Source organism: Pleurodeles waltl, chromosome 11 (genome assembly GCF_031143425.1).
Source record: "Pleurodeles waltl isolate 20211129_DDA chromosome 11, aPleWal1.hap1.20221129, whole genome shotgun sequence".
Lineage (NCBI taxonomy): Eukaryota > Metazoa > Chordata > Amphibia > Caudata > Salamandridae > Pleurodeles > Pleurodeles waltl.
The window spans coordinates 117725889-117744818 of record NC_090450.1 but is presented as its reverse complement, the minus strand read 5'-3'; the positions used below and the strand labels follow the sequence as shown (position 1 = coordinate 117744818).

Sequence of the window (18930 nt, the reverse complement as noted above, 5' to 3'; positions counted from 1 at the left end):
AGCCTTATTGATGGCAAGAGGTGGTCTAACTGTCAGTAGGGAAGCAGATGAGCTGGATAGTCAATCAACGGAAGATAATCCACTATTGCCAAGAGGAACTCCTAGCAATCAATATGAGATAAAAGTAGCATCAAAGGATAGGCGTTTGGGATGAGAGAAAAAGAGAGAGAGAGAGAGAGAGAGAGAGAGAGAGCGAGAGAAAGACTGTACCTGGATGTCTCTTAGTTGGCTTCTATTATGGATTTCTCTTGAGGGTTTTTTCTCTATTATCCTTGAGACCTTCAAGAAGTTTGCGACTACCGATTCTGACTTGACCCGTTATGAGAGTAGAAAACAAAAGTTAACAGCTAGTAAGAACTATTCTTCTGTAGGTGTATAAATTATTTCTTTTCTATACTTCTATTGCCTAAACTTGAACTTCCCCACATATTTGATAGTAAACTGCCTTATCTTTCCATTCAAACTTGTTTCTCTTATTTTCTAATGGAGGAAATGAACAGCAATCAACAATCATCAAAGGGCCACTATTTTGGACCTGGCATCTTTGGTGTGGTTCTCCCCTTACATTTTGCTTACAATCCTTCTGTTTTGCTGACTTTAGGACTCTACACAATTTACGATTGCTAACCAGTGCTAAAGTGCTTGTGCTCACTCTTAAAACATCATAGAATTGGTTTGCACCCAATCAACATATTTAATTTACCTAATAAAGTAAGTTATATCAAGAGCCTTTAAAATAAATGCTACTAGTGGGCCTGCAGCTGCTTTAATGATAAAGTAGGGTTTGTAATTCAAGTTATCAATTGCCACTTTCAGAAAAGTGTCATTTTATTGTTCTAACCAAATGGTGCCTGCAGCCTGATCTGGTTTCCAAGACTAGGTGTAGCTGCCAGTTGCTTTTGCGTATTGTAGGCTTGGGCAAAAAATTTCACTCCGCTCGCTGAGTTTTTGGAATTCATACTACTTCAAGTAGCACGGAGTTCCAGCATTCTGTCATCTGGTGTGGATTGGAGTTAATTTGCTTGCAAGAGTTTTATTTTTTGGCACTCGCTCACGAGTGTCACAATACTCTGGGGCCCTAGCCAGTGCGTGCAAGACTTTTCATTCATATGTGCTGCTTCCGGCTAAACACACAAGACTTTGCGTTCAATTACACTTCTTCCTGCTGTGCATGGGAGACTTAGGCCCCCATTATGAGTCTGGTGGTCTTAAGACTGCCAGACACGCAGTGGCAGTCGGACCGCCACAGTCGTGATGGTCTGACTGCCACATTACAACCGTGGGCCCGACTGCCGACACCACCAGTTTGCCATCAGTCGACAGCCTTGCGGTCTCAGCGGTTGTAATCTGCCAGGGTTGCGCTGCATGCAGCGCAGCCCTGGGAATTACGACTCCCAAATCCGCCAGCCTTTTCATGGCAGTTGGACTGCTATGGAAAGGCTGGAGGAATTGGGGTGTCATGGCATGGGCATGGGCAGTGGAGGGGCCGACATGGACAGTCCCATTGCGCTATCCACTGCCCGAATTACAGGCAGTGGAAAGCGCAGCGGGTGCTGCTGCACCCTACGCACTGCCACATTGCCGCTAGGTCAATTATGAGCCGATCTTGTAATACGGCCGGTGGTGTTCTGGCTGCACTGGTGGTCAGATGGCGGCATGAGTTTTGGCGGGTAGCCTCCGCCGCCCACCAATCTCGTAATGAGGTCCTTAGTGTTCAGTAGTGCTACTTCCGGCCACGACTGCAGCCAAAACAGTCCCGCTTACGAGTGCAAGCACACCAGAAGTAGATTTTCCACTTGAGATGCCTCTAAAACGAGTCAAAAAGATGTGTTTGGGTGGATTTTCTTCACCAATGGACCCTTCAAGTTGTTTTAAGTGTGAGAAGCCTTTTTTGGTTTTGCAAACAGAAAGGAAATGCCCCAGAGACTCCAACTTTCTGCTCCTGTCCAGCGGACTCCTCCCAGTTCTTTGTCCATCCCCTGGTCAATTTTCACTTGGGTTTCAAGATGGAAGGATCACTCTCTATGTCTCCTGTATGTACCTTTGGCTCTAGGGACTTTGATTTTGGGAAAACACACAAGTAAGTTCAACCATTACTGTATAAGTGTATTGTTTGTTTGCTTGGGCATGCACCAGTATTACTTTGTACTATAATTACATTTTTAGATTTTATAGTGGTGGGTGCATTTCAATGATTTTCCATTTTTTGTAAAGGAAACTTGTTGCACAGCTCAGTACATTTTCCCCATGTTTGTAACATTTGCAATATTATTTTACTATGTGGCCTAGATTTCCAGAGGGCCATCTAGCTAGTAGTCATCAGTGCTTGAGATACATATTTCTGTGGTATATGTTTTTAAAGCGTAATTTAGGTCAGGAATGGCATTGGATTAAATTAAAAATGTTGGCTACTGTTTGTATTTCATTTTTTTTGCAAAAAGTGTCTATTTTGTGGGGTGATTTTTGTCTTCAGTCTTCATCCCGGGTAGCAAGGGGGCATTTTGTGAAGTCTATGTCCATAGGCATGCATCTGTTTTTTGTCCCCTTTGCCTCCTTGGACCTTTTTGTTGTTTGACCATGTGGCTGGCAGCCATTTGCGCCTCCAGCTAGGGTGTCTTTGCCATAGACTTGCATGTGTTCTTTGTTCTCCTTGCTCCTTGGTATTTTTGTTGGTTGACCATGTGGCTGGCAGCCATTTTGTGCATGCAGTCAGCCAGTGTGCCTTTGCCGTAGATGTGCATACAAACATGAGCAATTATTGATCATTTGTTTTATATAAGTGTATATTTACATTTTGTATTTTCATTTTTTATTTTATTTTCAATTTTTATTTTTTATTTTTATTTTAATGTCCTGTTTTTATATTTTAATTTTAATTTTAATTGTTTTAATTTTGTTTTTGACATGGAGTGGGCCCGGGCAGAATCCAGGAGACAGAGGTATGTGAAAATAAATGTTCCAGAATCCCTTGGAATCATGGAGGATAATGATGACAATGAGCCAGTCATTGTGGAAGCTGGGACAGAGGAGTTCAACATTACTTTCCAACCTGCTCTGAGGGATGTGGTATAGGCAGCACTGCCAGCTCCCATATTTGTAAGGCCCCAGCAGAGGCCTGCACCAACCTCTCCCTCATAGACATATGCACTGCAGAGAGGCAATCAATACACCCACCTACCTCCAGTTCTCAAGGCATTGGCAGGAGCCCAGTAAGAAAGTCCTCTTCCCCAGTTTGGGACATTTTTATGATTAGCAAACAGGAGGAGTACATTCAGGCTTGGGTCACAGGAGAGAAAAGGGGCGGGGTGGCACAGCACATGGCAGGGAGGGTGGGGGGAGGGGGAAAGGACAAAAAAAAAATGCTGCTGGTGGGGGGCGATTCACCTCCGCCCTAGCAGAGGAGTCGCCCCTGAGAAAATTCAAAATGCACCATTTGCCACACAAGTGTTCACTGAGGTAAGCCTGATTCACATTATGGTACTGGAGGCCAGACAACCCATATAAAGAAACATCACGCAATCCGGGCGGAGGAGCACCTTAAAAAAATTGCTGAATGTGGGTGCTATGGTGGAAGTGAGAAGAGCTAGGAAACATCAGCTACAACTGGTCAAATCATGGTGGAAGTTGAGGAAGAATATGGTGACACCCCTGTCCCCAGCAGTGCACTAGAATCACCCACCTCAGCAAACTCACAATTGCACAGGAGGCCTCAGAGTCAGATGGAGACACTCCAGCATACGGTGACTGCACCAGGAAGCACATTGATACTACCACCACCTACTTTTCAAAAGTCACTTGCATCAGTGGCCCAAGAAAAGTAGAAACTCATGGCTACTATTACAGCCATGTTTGAAAGGAATGGCCCTACAACCATAGCCACCCGATTGCACATTTGTACAATGGGAAGCTGGCAAAAATGTTAGCTCCGGACATCGTCCTTTTTTCTTTTGTGGAAGGAGTGGGATTCTTAGAACTTGCAGCAGCCATCTGCCCAAGATGGAAGGTTTCAAGTCGGACCTCTTTTTTTTACTAGGGATGTTGTTCCAGTGCTGCATAATTATGTATTGAAGTTGGTTGGACAAGTTTTGCAGCAAAGTGTTGTTGACATTATTCACCTGAAGACAGGCATGTGAACCAGTTGTCAGGCAATGTACAGTAGATCTTTTTAAGGGGGGGTAAAGCAGGTTCTGGCTCTGAAGAACGTTTTAAGAGTGTTTGACGGCATGGAACAATAACCATGCTCACCATGGAGAAATCACATACAGCTGCAAACATCTTGGATGAATTCAATAGCAAGGTGTCTGAATGGCTGTGACCCAGAAGTCTCTAAACTGGATTTGTTACCATGGATAATGGCAGTAAAATAGCTAAGGCCATGGCAGACGGTGGCAATTTCAGAGTCCTTGGTTTGGTGCACTGCATCAACCTGGTTGTGCTAGACTTTCTCTAAAACACAGACATAGTCAGCAACTTACTAACCACCTACAGAGAAATCTGCACTAATTTCAGTCATTTTTTTTAAACCTGGAAGCTGCAGTGGATTATTCAGCTAACAGAGTACAAGTTAAAGCCCTGAGACAAGAGGTGCCAATACATTGCAACTCAAACTATTATATGTTGCAATGTCTGTTTGAGCTGTACAGACAGATCAATGACTATGTCATTCAAAGAGGAGGGGATCCAATTGGGAAAGCTATGACCATGTATGCGGACAAACTGGGCCCAGTCAAATGCTTGACACAGATGCTGCTCCCTTTTGAGGTTTTCGTGCAGGAAGATAGAAAGGTGGAAAGTATGATGGGCCAAGCTATCCCATTGTTGCATCTGCTACAGGAGCAGCTAAAGAATGTGTCCGAAAGGTTCGCTTGGATTTATGAATGAAAACCAAGAATGCTTACCTTAGTTGAGACCCTAAGCTATCGCTTGGCTTGTAATGTAAGGCAGCAAAATGACATTATCTCATCCAGAGAGTACATCTGTGCCACTCTACTTGATCCACACTACAAAAAACTATTCTTCACCCTTTCATTCCTTTTTTTGAAGGAGATGTTTCAAAATACAAGAAGTGGATTGTTCAGCAAGTTAGAAAACTGGAGAAGAAATGGCTGGAAATTAAAGTCCCACTCCTTAGTTCTGGAGTGTCGCCTTCAACTTCCAGAGAGGGCTGTTTTGTCTCACAGTAGCCAACACCAGCAACAAGAACTCCGGCAACAACAGCATCAATAGAATTAGACCCAACCTCTACATTAGCTTGGTTTCAATTGACGGGTCTTGAGTTCAGTGCAGAGGAGAAAGCAAATGAGGTAGAGCAAGTAGTAGCACCAATGATACTTCAGTGGAAGTTCCTGGAATCTATGAATGATCCAAAAGAGGTAAATGTGGACCAAACCCATCGGTGTATTGGTATGGGAAGATGCACCAATGGCCACAACTCAGCAGGCTGGAAAAGAATATCTGGCTTGTCCTGTAGCCAGCCTGTCTGCTGAACATATGCTCAGTGCAGCTGGTGCAGATTAACCATGACCAAATGAGCCAACATTTTATACCACCTGATTATACCTCTCCTTAATCACCACAGGAGAAGAAAGAGGCTGACTGGTCAGAATCAAGGGTGTTTGCTGAGCAACTTCTGGGTGAGCTACCTGAGTTTGAGAACAATACTCTACTCACTGAGAATGCTAGTGTCACAATCAAACTTTTTAATTATTTCTCATAGTACTTCTTTGTTACTTTGCAAGAAAATAGCTAGTGGAAGATTATATTTGTCTCAAATTTATGCTGCCCCACCATGTTTTAGTTATACAGATGCCTGAAGTGAAGAAGCCCTCACATTTCCCTTAAGGACACTGGAGACAGTGAATTCCCCCTTGCATGCCATTGCCTATCATTTTTGTTACATTACCTAGCAGGGCTGCCCCTGAAGATCACTGATGAAAATACTGCTAGTGCCAATTTCAATGTGTTGATAACATCAAAGAGGAGATAATATTTTGTATCAACCACCATGCTTGGATTGCAAGAGGTAACTACTAACTATTTCACCAATGAGTTGTGATATATTGAGTGATTGTGAGTGATGATTGATGATGTATGTGGTGGCTGACAATGAGGGAGGGAGGGAGTTCAACAAATTTGTAAACTTGAATTTGATGATTTGCAATGTTTGGGGGCTGATGGGTGATCATTTTTGCCTGAAGGTGATTGGCCTTTCAAACTGGGTGAAATGTACCTGCAGGATCCACCTGCTGGGTCCACTCTAGTTCACTTTCTGGTTCCTCAGAGACCAGGCCAGGTAATTTAGTTAGCAAACACAAATCTACACAAAATACTCCAATTCTATTTTTCTATTTGTTCTTTAACAGCAGGGCACTACACATGTCTACCTCGCTTGATTTGGGACTTGGACTGATTACTCAGAATCAGGAGGAGGGGGATGGAAAGAATCAAGGCGGGACTACCTCAACAGCTAGAAGGAGAACGTTTTTGACATCAAAACGAAACTATGATGATGGCGAAGACTCTGAGGTCTAGTACTCACTCAGCTCTGTGGACTGGAGAGAGGTGCATTGATTTGGCAAATGGTGCTGATTGTGTGTTTTCTTCATTGCTGGCTCAAATTTGAAACTCTTCTTTATGTTCTTGCTCTCCTCTGAGTCTTCTTGGTGCAGTCCTGACTCCTCACCAGGCTTACCTAGCTTTCTTTTGTCCTTTTCCTTTACTCTATAATACAGTTACTGTCTTTCAATATGCAGGCCTTCTCTTAGTCCTCTCCTGCACAAACAAATCTTGGTGACAGCTCAACACTCCAGCTTCCCTACTGGACAGAATCAGACAGGCACCCAGAAGTAACAAACATTCCAAGAAGAATGGAGATGCAAAGTCCAATTTGGTAATACAGTATCATTTTCCTATGAACAATCATAATTTTTAGAACTGGGTGGTTTAACTTCAATCCTCCATAATTGTTATTTTTCAAACCTAGAAGACATAACTGTTAGAGATTTACTATCTTGGGTCTCTCTGGGGCAGGAGACTGTTTGCAATGCATATATTTGAACTGTATCAAAATTATACCTTCATCGTTTCGTTCCACAACAGATTGATGGTGGCGTGCCTCTCAGCGTCCTGATGAATATTGTTGTGGTTTCTTTTGTGTAGTGTTTGTCTTTGTCACAACTTTCCCCAAATCCCCTTTTCCATCTACTCATCCATTCATCATACCCTCTTTCTCGAAGCTGTGTGATTTATTGATGTGTGATCTAATTTTATACCATAAATGGATCACACACTTGCCGGGGTGGGTGTGGTGAAAGTGACACCAACTCACTGCATGACCTTCTTTTTCCTGAGCAATATTCCACACCAGCCCCACCAACATCATCATTAAGGCCTTGTGTTGTATGTTGCATAAATGCTTTACCTTGTCCAACCACTCCTGACGTTAAGTCCACTTCTCCTGACATGAGGATTTCATTTCCTAAGTATAGTTTTCATTAAACACTAGCTCGCTATTGCTCAGAAGAAGTTGATGTTGCTAGTTGTTATTATTATATCAGGTCTTCTTTGTTGTGTGTCAAATACTGTCATTGTTGTAGTCTGGTCTCAGTCTTCCTAAACTTATGATATAATATATGACCCCCTCTCAGTTTTCTTTCAATCTAGTTGACAGTGATGGATACCCCTCTGATTAATCCTGCAGTTGGAGTCCGCATATGTAGAAGTGGCACCTTGTGACTTTGCTGTTAGTGTGCTTGCCTACTACTACCACCCCCTTAAGCTATGATGATACTTTGGAAAATCCTGCAGTAAGAAGACTGAGGTATCAGCCCTCGCTTCATCTACTCAGGTACAAGAAGAACTATGGGTTGGAGTGAACTTGTTTATTTAGCAATTAACTTCTACTGAAAAAGATGCTGTTTTTGTGTATCTTGGATTTTGTAGGCAAAATAGACAATGGCAATCATCCCGTGGTGATCAATATAGTTAAAGAGGGCATTAGGCCAAGGGTATAAGTAAAAGACATACCCCTTTTTTAGAAGATTAATAAAAGAGGCTACACTAAAAGATAGCACTAGAAACTAAAAACCCCAAATAAAGGCTTGAGGCATAAATTAAGTAAAATAAATGATCCCCTTTTATTTTTTTACAAATAGAAACCCCACTCTTTTCATCCACAACAGGCCCACACCTTTTCCCAAACAAAAGGCCTATCTATAAAGACCAAAAAAAAATACACCAGCCACCAGTATTCGGCCTGAATGATCTCCAGCCCGTGCCACCGCAGATGGGCTGATATCTCCTGCCTGGTGGGTGGTGCTGGTGAACCAGCAGGACTAGCTATATCGAGAAAAACAAAAATAAAAAAGACAATTTGTAAACAGTGATCTGTGCAAACGTGTTTAAAATTAAGTAGTGGGTGACGCAGTAACAGTGCACTGCTGGTCCCCTAGGGCCATTGGAGGTTGATATGATTATGATTAGGAGAGTTGCAGGGCCAATTTTATTTTTTTACCAGCACATGCCTCATATAAAAATCACTGACTGTCTGGCAGAAATGAATTAAGGCATAATAACACTAGATTAAAAAAAAATTGTTTTTTTTTCTTTTAAAGGCTTTTCTAGTAACTAAACAGACACTTTGAGAGGAAAAATAAAAATCAATTACCTCCCATTTATGAGTAAGGCATTATGTACTATGGAGTACAAGTTGGTGTGCTAAATTAATGGAGACATTATTTATTTTGGTCAACTGGGATGGAAGAACTTAGGAAAGAATAAAGGAGTACTAAGAGGTGATTGAGTGGACAAAGAAAAACCCACCTTGTGTATTCGGTTTGCAATGCTTTGAAAAATGTGTAAATGCCACATTAACTGAAGGAGACCCACATTGCACAGCCAACACTGCAGTCACAAATTGAACCATAATGCATTTCAGCATGTGCAGCAAAATTCCATGGGCGGGTGGTTGACAAATGATGATGGGTGGAATACTCATCTACCTCGGGTAACAAATACAGTGAGTCAAAGGATTAGAACAAAAATGTAAATACCCCCATTTTGAACCACAGCTTTGATAACCATAAAACAAAGTACGCAAAGTAGGTGAGCAGCATGCTACTCTCCAGACCAGCTCTCTTGTTTATTCTTCCAAGCAATGATTTAATCATCCTCTTATTCGTCCTACTATATTCACCCATAACCACCATGACTTAAGCTTTACTTTCTCTCATCATCTTTCACCAAAATATCCGATCCATTATCAACCCATTATCCATTCAGTATCCACCCTTTATTTCAACCATCCTTTCACCCATCCTTCCGTTTACCCAATACTCACTCATGCATCCTTTCACCCACACATGCATCCTTTCACACATTTTACTCATTTCACCCATCCTTTCTTTCAACTTTCGGTTCTTTCCAGTTTCCATCAAGCCTTTATTTTTAGGGTACATTATGAGAGATTTTGCTGAGTTGCAGATAGAAGAGGCTACAACTTAACCACTGGTCACGGCAATGCCCTGGTAGTTAGTGAGTATATTAGTAATTGTCAACGAGCAAGCAATGTGACTAACCACTGCCAGTCGTTGCTACCTCTTCTCCCCCAACAACTACTCTCCTTCTGCAGTGGTACTTGAGTCAATGGCACTGGTGGGAGGTTTGGCTAGAAAAAAACATTATACATTTTTTAGATGCCAGAAACACCTACCCTTATTTTTTTTTATCAAAAGAAATATAACCTGCAATATGCCACTACAGTTTGGTTAGCATTGCAGTATCTTCTTTCAAAAATATCACTCAGGGCATTTTGTTGGTTCACAATGTTAGAAATGTCAGGTAGTCAAGCCAATCAAAAACTTTTCACAATGGAGAGGCAGAGCTATAGCCTATGATGATGATGAATCTGAAATATTGAAGCACAATAAAGGTGTGGAATAATAATGGTCAATGAAAGACCTATGGTGTTGGTTGGCAAATGCAATGGCACCTCATACTTTCCAGCTATGGGAACTGTTGGTATACTACATAAATGAATTACACAGCACAACATTACGGGTTGGGGGGGTCCATAACCATGGCCACTCTCTTGTTAACTTGTTAAAAAAGAAAGCCTTCTTAATAAGCATACATGGTGACTAATATTTATAATATTAGTTTACTTGGGCCTGCAATCTTCACAGTAGTCAGTAGAGTAGCAAACACATGTTCTTAGTCATACAGATATATAGGGGAAAGGGAATGATTACCAATAAAGCAGAAGAAATCTACAGACTAGTACAGACCAGAAAAAGTCAGCTACCAAAAAAGAATAACATGAAATAAGTGGAAAAAAGATAATGCGGGGATATCAGGAATTAGACAGAAATTGAATAGGGGCTTTGGAAAAAAAGGAGACAACAAATAAACAAGTCAAAATTAAAAGTTGTATAATAGTGGTAAGATGTAGCTGTTAAAGAAATAATAATAACAAATAATGGGATTTACTGGGATGAGCAGAGCCTTCAGCAGTGGCGCTGGTGATCAGTTCCTCCTCTCCAACTTTTCCTGGACCAGACTCTGTGCTGCCCCTCTTGTTGTCCTTGGGTGCTGATGTAAGAAATAAAGAAAATGCAAAAAATAGATTAGTGGTACAGTTAATCTCTACAAAATTATTATAACAGGCAAATGCAGTAACATTGTACTTATCTAAATCAGATCACCAATGGTACTAGTATCGACTATTGTTGAGTTCAACATACTAATCCTAAAATCCCTACTCCAAATGTCCTTAACAAAAACTATATTTGGAACTAATGCACTGCAATGAAAGATCTTTAATTCTATTCTCATTTCTCAGCTCCCTTGATGGTCCAACTCAATCTCCCTTTTTTGCAATGCATAGATGGATTCTAATACCACACATCACTGTGAAATTGCTTGGGACTGTATGAGCTACACAAAGAAAGCCAGAGAGAATTGTAACTTACTGATATCACTAATTCTTTATGGTGACAGGTTGACAGGGGAATCTGCAATGGCTTCTTAAATAATCAGCCAAAGGGAGTACTGAGAAGTACAGTCAGGTAGCGCTGGGCATTTGCCTAGCTCAAAGTGGATCTCATAATAACATTCTTAACATAAAATAAATGTTACCTCTGAGTCTGAGCAGCATGCTATTCGGAAAAAAAGTTAGCAACACAAACAAAACAAATATGTAATACTCACCGGGCCCCGGAATCTCGACACCTAGGAGGTCGATCAGGTCCTGCCCCTGGTCTAGGATATCTGCCCAGAGATACGTCACCTGCCTCAGTGGTGCACTGGACCTGACTTGTGTGTCACACACACCTGCACACCCTCCTCCAATGCAGTTGATGCTGTTTCTTGGGGTATCTACTGCCAGGCCTGCCACCAGCTGTCAGCATGGAGGGGAGGTGGAACTGCATGAAAAAAAGCAGTGCTGCCACCCCCACCTTACACAAGATTGCCTGGGGCTGCACTCCTTGGCAGCGTCACCGTCTGAAAGGTAGGCAGCTGCTACTGCTGGCTTTACAGGGGGGACATGGTGCCATAGCTCTTCTGATCACCCAGCTCTGTCAAGGTTCTGGATGGGGTAAAGAAAAAAACAGAAATACAAAAAGTCACAAAAAAATGAAACAAAACATAAAATACACAGACATAAAAACACACAATAATACAATTATTAAAAATGAGGGGCAGATTAGTTAGGAGAGCAGAGGATTGAAAAGATTAAGAAGGGATTCAAAAACAGGCCCACCACCATGCACAGAGAAAGAAAAGATGGCTGTGCCCATGAAAACCATGTATTGCTGTTCATACGTGAGTTTGAAAGTCATACTCTGCCTTGCGTTTGATGTAAAACGCAGTTTGAAAAGGTGCACTGGGAAATTCTGCATGTCATGAGTTTTTTGGCCACTCCATGGAGTTCCGTGTAGCACAACTCCATGAACTCTGCTCAGGCTTAGTTGATTTCTCCCAGACAGTGAGATAAAGGAAGATAGGTGTTGGCAGGATGGCCCATTCAGAGTTAATGAGGCGGAGTAGCTATCGCCTACCACACTTGCACATCATAAAGGGTCTGCCTGAGCAATCTCTCAAAGGGTTTGTCACTAGTTTATTGTGACCCCAGACAATTTGGGGAAAGGGCAGGGAGGAAGGGGGCGTCTGACATCTCAAGTGGGTGGAAACCTTGAGAGCTGCCTCTACTTCAAAGCGGGCACCAGATGTAAATGTTGGACCTCAGACACCAATTCTTCAGTAAACTTCTGGACCTGTGGACTCTGCCAGGAGGAAGGACTGTTGTGCTGCTGAAGGGGCTGGCACTCTGCTGGACTGCTGCTCTGAAGGACTGCTGCCCTGCTGTGCTGACCCACTGCCCTCTTGCCTGGGTGAGAATGAATGGATCTACATCTGTGGAACCCATTACCCCACAGCAACTCCAAGGGCTAGTTAGCTGGCCTCCTGACTAAAGGTCTAGGGAGAGAAGACACCAGCAACCTTGAACCCAGCACCTGGACTCTTCCATCTGTGAATCCTGCCATGCCAAGTTGTGCAAACCTAACCTTAGACCTTTGGAAGTGGGCCTAAAGGTGCTCTGTCATCCCAGTTGTGGTTTCAGCAGAACCAACACATCTACTCAGTGATGCAGTGCAAGCCCATGTAGAACTGATGCATCACATAGGACATGCAATCTTTTCATGAGTAAGGTTCTCCTCCCCAACAGCTGAGGCTCTGCAGTCATAAACTTGCTATGAAAATGCAGTCTGTGAATATCAAAGAAGAGTATACTTACACAAATGTGTAAGTTTATGTTTATGAGTCAAGCCCTGAAAGATTATTAAGAACATGAATTTGGTTATTTGATCCTCCGCTGTAATGTAATACTGCTAAGAAACCTTGATTGATGCAAGGTGTATTGATTTTACACAAAAACATAAGGGCATAAGTAAGCATGGACTTAATTTAGGGGCTGCCAGGAGTTGGAGCTGAGACTGCTGGCTTGCCTTCAGCAACTCCTAAACACCAAGCTTGCATCCCCTGGCCTCAGACGATAGTAGCTAACTTGAAAAGGATCCACTTTGGTTCCAAGTAGTGCGGACCATCTCTATCTGGATGTGAAAGGAGAAAGAAAGGGAGGACAGGGAGGGTAAAAGTAAAAGGATTTGATGTGAAAGGAGGGTAGAATAACAAAAGGAAGAGCAAGAAGAGGACCCTACAGAGAGAAGGGTGAGAGATTGAAAGCCAAAGACAGGAGAATGTGAGCTTGAGGCAGACAAGGAGGGACAAAGAGATACCAATGATATTGGGACACTGACAGATGAGAAAGAGACAACTAAGGGAGTAGATGAGGTAGGAGAACTATGAAATAGAGTGGAAAAGAGACAGAACAAGTGAGAAAGTCAGGTGAGGCAGGGGAGGATGTGTATTATAAGGAGATTAAGGAGAAGACATAGTTAACATAGACACAAGGGGTGAGAAAGACACAGCAACAGGTAAGAAAGACAGATGACAAAGATAATGAAAAAAATATGGACAGTTCACAAACAGTTGCGGGGAGGTTGAAAGTGAGCCAGAGGTCATATGATGCCACTTCCTCTGATGTTATTGGGGTTAAAACACATGTGATGTCGCTTTCGCTACCCCAGGTATTTTGGTGAATGAAAGCCTAAGGGCATAAAACAACTCCCTACACCTTTAGAGAGTGGACAAAATGAGCTCAGTAAGACATGATTTTGCCAGTCCAGAACTATATTTTCAATAAATAAAGCATTTTATTTTAAATCTCATCTAAATAATAAAATAAACATGACAGGTCATCTATTATATAGCTGCATGGTTCAAAGCATTTATCAAATTTGGCTGAATCAATAAAACAGGTTTGAAAATTCTGTCTATTTACCAATGCCAGAAGTCTAGGGCCAGATGTTCAAAGCATTTTTAAGGTTGCAAATGGCCCGATTCACAGAAATGGGCTATTTCCGACAGCAAAAATGTTTTTTGTAATGTGCAAACACCAAACTGCAGTTATACAGAATTGCAATTTGGATCCGCAATTTGGTATTTGGAAGGGATCTGTTTAGGTCATCCCTTCCATATACCGAATAGCGGTGACATGTATTACTGTTCTGGGACCAAATTCAAGTTGCAAAACATTAATACTTTACCACCTCCTCAAAGGACGTGGTAAGCCACTTGCAAATGGGAAGGGGTCCATTGTGGAATCGAATTGAATGCTGATAAAAACATTTTTCAAGAGCAGGCAATGGCCATATGGACCACTGCTTACTCTTAAAAAATAAAACGTACACTTTTCATTTTTTAGTGCATCCCGTTTGATGACAATGTGTTTCAATTTTAAAAAAAGAAAAAAGATTGCTTAATTTAAAAGCAATCACACACACAGTGGTCTGCTGATCACAACAGGCTACCATTCTTGTGCTGGTTATCATTCCAAATGGGTCGTGAACTGCAACCTACCCAATTAATATTCATGAGGTAGGTTGATTTGAGACCCACTAAGAATCCCTAATTTAAATTTAAAACTTTCATACAATAGGAGTTGCAAATTACAAATTGTGATTTGGTAAAAATTGAAATTGCAATTCCCATTGTTAGCACTTCTGGCCCTAAAAACATTACATGATTTACAATTTCATTTAAAGGTACTGTTTGTGAACGTTCTGCTCAGTTATTTCCAACTCAGCCATTACAAACATAATTGTGCATGATTGATGACAAAGAACCGCCAGGCTGAGCATTCACTTTGACCATCAGTGTTTCAAGGTTTGGAATATGAGTGTTCTACAATAATCCTCTAAACAATCTTAGGTTAGGAAGAATTCAGACTGAGGTGATCAGAATGTGCTTAAAGTCATTCATAAGTGACGAGATTAAGCCAGCCCTGATGGCCGTCCAGTGACTTATGGTAACATACAAGAATACATAGTTAAATAAATAAATGTGTGCATCAGCTCAGTAATCTATGCATCCTGTAGTTGAAGTGATCTGTGCACACCATTTCACATTGTTCAGTCTGTCATGATTAGAGCCCCAATAATAGTAGTCCAGTCCTAGCTGTAGAGATTAAATGATAAATTAATGTCCATTCTACGTACAAAAGTATCAAGATTGAATAAGCAGAGCAAGCAATGTTCTATACTGTTAGAAATGGGGTGTTTGGTTGGCAGTCAGGTTACCTCCTGTCCAAGCAAGGACCCTCACTCTAGTCAGGGTAAGTCATATACAAATCAAATTATCCTGTGGCAACCCCCTGGTTGCTTGGCACTGAGCAGTCAGGCTTAACTTAGAAGGCAATGTGTAAAGGATTGTAAAGGATCTGTGCAATAAATCATGCAATCACATGGTGCAAACACCACAAGTAGATTAAGGTCAAAACGATCATGATTTGATAAATACAAGTTGAAATATCACTTTTGTTATGATAAAAAGAGTCTTTAGTTCTTAAAAAGCAATAAGTGTCTCTTGTAAGCACCAAGTACCTGGTTTGTGTATCAATTATCTGCACGGGACCGCAGAGGAGGAGATGCATAGAAAAAGGGGAGGTGTGCGTCGTTTTCTCTAGGCACACACAGACGATGCGTAGATGCTTTTCCATGCAGCATGGGCTTTGCCTCGATTTCCGGCACACAGGCTTGGATCCTCTTCGGATTGCTGGGTATTTGGATGCCATGGGGACAATGCAGAGAACTCCTGGGCATGCAAGATGAAGTAACAAGAGCTGCGTCGAACCGGTGGGTGATGCGGGGACATTTCTACCGCACGGCAGGTGCTTCATCGATTCTTCTCGCAGAAAGTCGGGCTGTGTCGTTCAGGCTCGGTGATGCGTCAATCTGGTGGGCTGTACGTCGAAGTTCCAGTTGCGATGCTGGTGCTGCGTCAATCTCCACTTGAGGAGCTGGGCTGCGTCATTCCGGTTCGGCGGTGCAGTGATTTTCTCACCGCAGGGCAGGCTGTGCGTCGATTCTGGCAGGCTGTCAGTCGATTTTCACCGCACAAGGAGTTCTTTGCAGAGATTAAATCTTTTTGGCCCTGAGACTTCAGGAAACAGGAGGCAAGCTCAATCCAAGCCCTTGCAGAGCAATTCTCAGCAGAGGGCAGCAAGGCAGGGGCAACAGCAAGGCAGCAGTCCTTCACAACAAAACAGTCAGGTGAGTCCCTTGGGCGTCTCTTAGCAGGTTGCAGGTTCTGGTTCAGAGTCCCTTTCCCAGTAGGTATCTTGTCAAGACGTGTCTGAGTTGGTAGGGTCAGGGAGGTCAGGGACCCAGTTCATATACCCAAATGTGCCTTTGAAGTGGGGGAGACTTCAAAGAGTGGCTTAGAAATGCACAAGGTCCCCTTTCAGTACAATCCTGTCTTCCAGGGTCCCAGTAGGGGGCTTGGCAGTCCATTGTATGAGGGCAGGCCACTATGACCTATTTACCCCTTTCTAATCAGAATCTACAACTCAAACAGTTTATGAGGGTAGCCTTAGTGTTAGCCTATGAAATGAGCATGCCTCACAGCAGTGTAAAATGAATTTAGGTGTTTTACACTACCAGGGCATATAGAACACATATGTTCATGTCCTGCCTTTTACTTGCATAGCACCCTGCCCTATGGGTTACCTAAGACCTACCTTATGGTTGACTTGTATGTAGAAAAAGGGGAGTTTAATGCTTGGCAAGTACTTTTAAATGGCAAGTCGAATTGGCAGTGAAACTGCATACATAGGCCTTGCAATGTCTAAGGGGCTACTTATGTGAGTGACACAATCATTGCTGCAGGCCCACTAGTAGCAATTAATCTACAGGCCCTGGGCACCTGTAGTGCACTTTACTGTGGAAGTAAATTAAAGAAGACAATTGGGTAAGAGACAATGTCACCATGTTTTAAGGGAGAAAGCAAATGCACTTTAGCACTGGTTAGCAGTGGTAAAGTGTGCAGAGTTCTAAAACCAGCAAAAACTGTGTAAAAAAGCAGAGAGAGGCAGGCAAAAAGGTGAGAGTGACCACCCTAAGGCTGTCAGATCTAACATATACTATATCTGAACAGTCAATATATAATAGAAGAGTTTGGAAATCTCTTTGGCCCTGCAAAGCAGGGGATTGGAGCAGTACTTGACCCATTACAGGCAGTCAGCCCCACTATGCATGCCCTATGGCCTATTCAATGGCATTTGGCTGTGAGGTCTGGCCTATGACCAGACACTTCTCATTTTTCAAAAATAGTTTATGATATTGCAGTACCAGTACCACAGTGCCTCACAGAGGGCCCTTCACCCCACCCCGTAGCTGCCCAACCTCTTATGGCCATGCACAGTGGGGTTAGGGCACTGGGAATTTCCGCAGACCAGACTATGCACCAATCCCCCATGGGTGCCCAACACCTCTGTTGCACATGGCCTTTAGGTCAAGAGCTGCGTCCAACTCCCCATGGGCACTCAAATCCTAGTGGGAGGTCAACCTCCACCACACTCAGCTTTTGGTCAGGCACTGCAGGTGTTGGCCTCAGGGTCAGTCAGATCTATCGGATTTGACACATGCTTTCACAATGCCAGTCAGACCTACTGGTTTTGTCTTAACTTTTCATATTAAACAGATCCAAACTATAGAATCTGACAAGTTTTCTGAAAGAATCAATAAGTTTGTCAGGCTTTATGATTGGCTTGTTAACAAACCAACACAAGCCTACTAAATTGTGCTTAGACTGTCACTCATCAAGCATTCAATTAAAATGCTATAAATGTGCACACCATTACGTTTGGCAAAATAGACAACCCCTGTCCAAAGGGCCTAAATAGGATTATCACACAAAATCTTGTAGCTCCAGGGTTTGTCAGAGGAGAAGATAAACACCAAAAGCCATGCATACTTACGGTAATCTTTGAGATTTCATCTAATAAAATAACTGTCAGCAGCATGTAGCACTGTGTATTTGAAAAACACCCTTAAATGATTATCAACTTTAACAAATTATTTTCATGATACATTTGCCAGGCCTCCTGCCTTTATAATAAATTCGATAATGAATAGATCTAACTCATGGCAATGGACATAACTTTGCCCTGTGAGCCAATCAGGACTGTATACTTTGTTATTGGCTTGCCACTATAACTAACCCAGGTATATTACAAGTATATAAAACTTTATAGTTGGCAAAATAAAGTGATCTCCTAAGTGGATCTCCAAGGAGTAACACAGTGTAAATGGTCTATCCCTACAGTTTGTATCAGAGGGGATAACCGTTACCTTTGCCTACCATGATTATAGATAGGATTTCATATGAGAAAAGACTTCTCTGCGGGTTTCTCATGTTGAGTATTAACAACCCGTGCCTCAATGAGTATTTAATAACTATTGATGTACCATATATTTTTCACGATATATTTCAGACCTATTGGTTTTGTCATACCTTTTTGTGACAAATAGATTGGGCCTACAGCCTTGTTAATTAGCTTCCCACCATAACCAACATAGTTCTGATGTACCAAGCATAATCCTTCCCACAAGGCAAAAGTGCCGTACAAGCATTCTTTTTCTTTGGAAACTCACAACGTCTGCTCAGTCAATTCAAAGTAGCCAACGTGTGGGTGAAACCTAAGCACCTCTCTTAGTAATAATTCTGCAACTTTTTCTGTTGTTCTCTAAAGTTAGCAACAGTTGCACTGCCAAGCCTGGCCTTGAAACACAGCAGAGTGGAAAGGAAGAGTTCCTCCTGACACTCTGTAAACTTATGGAGAGGGGGGGCGGGTCACCATCAGGTTATTTTGAGTCACACAACTAAGAAAGCTCTTGGTCTGTGGGTGGTTACTAACTGAGCAAAGCCTCTGGCAGAACTCTTAAGTTGGTCAGTTTTAACAATGAGTATCACAATCGGTCTTATTTTCTTGTGGGCATTGCCATTTACTCAGTTGTAGTTTTCATTTGTCCA

General features: G+C 42.3%; 1 long non-coding RNA gene across 1 annotated transcript in view; it reads right to left on the bottom strand.

Moving 5' to 3' along the window:
• LOC138266579 (uncharacterized) overlaps positions 1-11740 on the bottom strand; it is a 273689-nt gene extending 261949 nt beyond the window's left edge. Inside the window, exons 1-2 of the long non-coding RNA XR_011199554.1 lie at positions 11206-11740; positions 10486-10587 (exon numbers count right to left, since the gene is read on the bottom strand). This is a non-coding gene — a long non-coding RNA (uncharacterized lncRNA). The remainder of the gene's footprint in view (positions 1-10485; positions 10588-11205) is intronic.
• Between the last annotated feature and the right edge of the window lie 7190 nt (positions 11741-18930).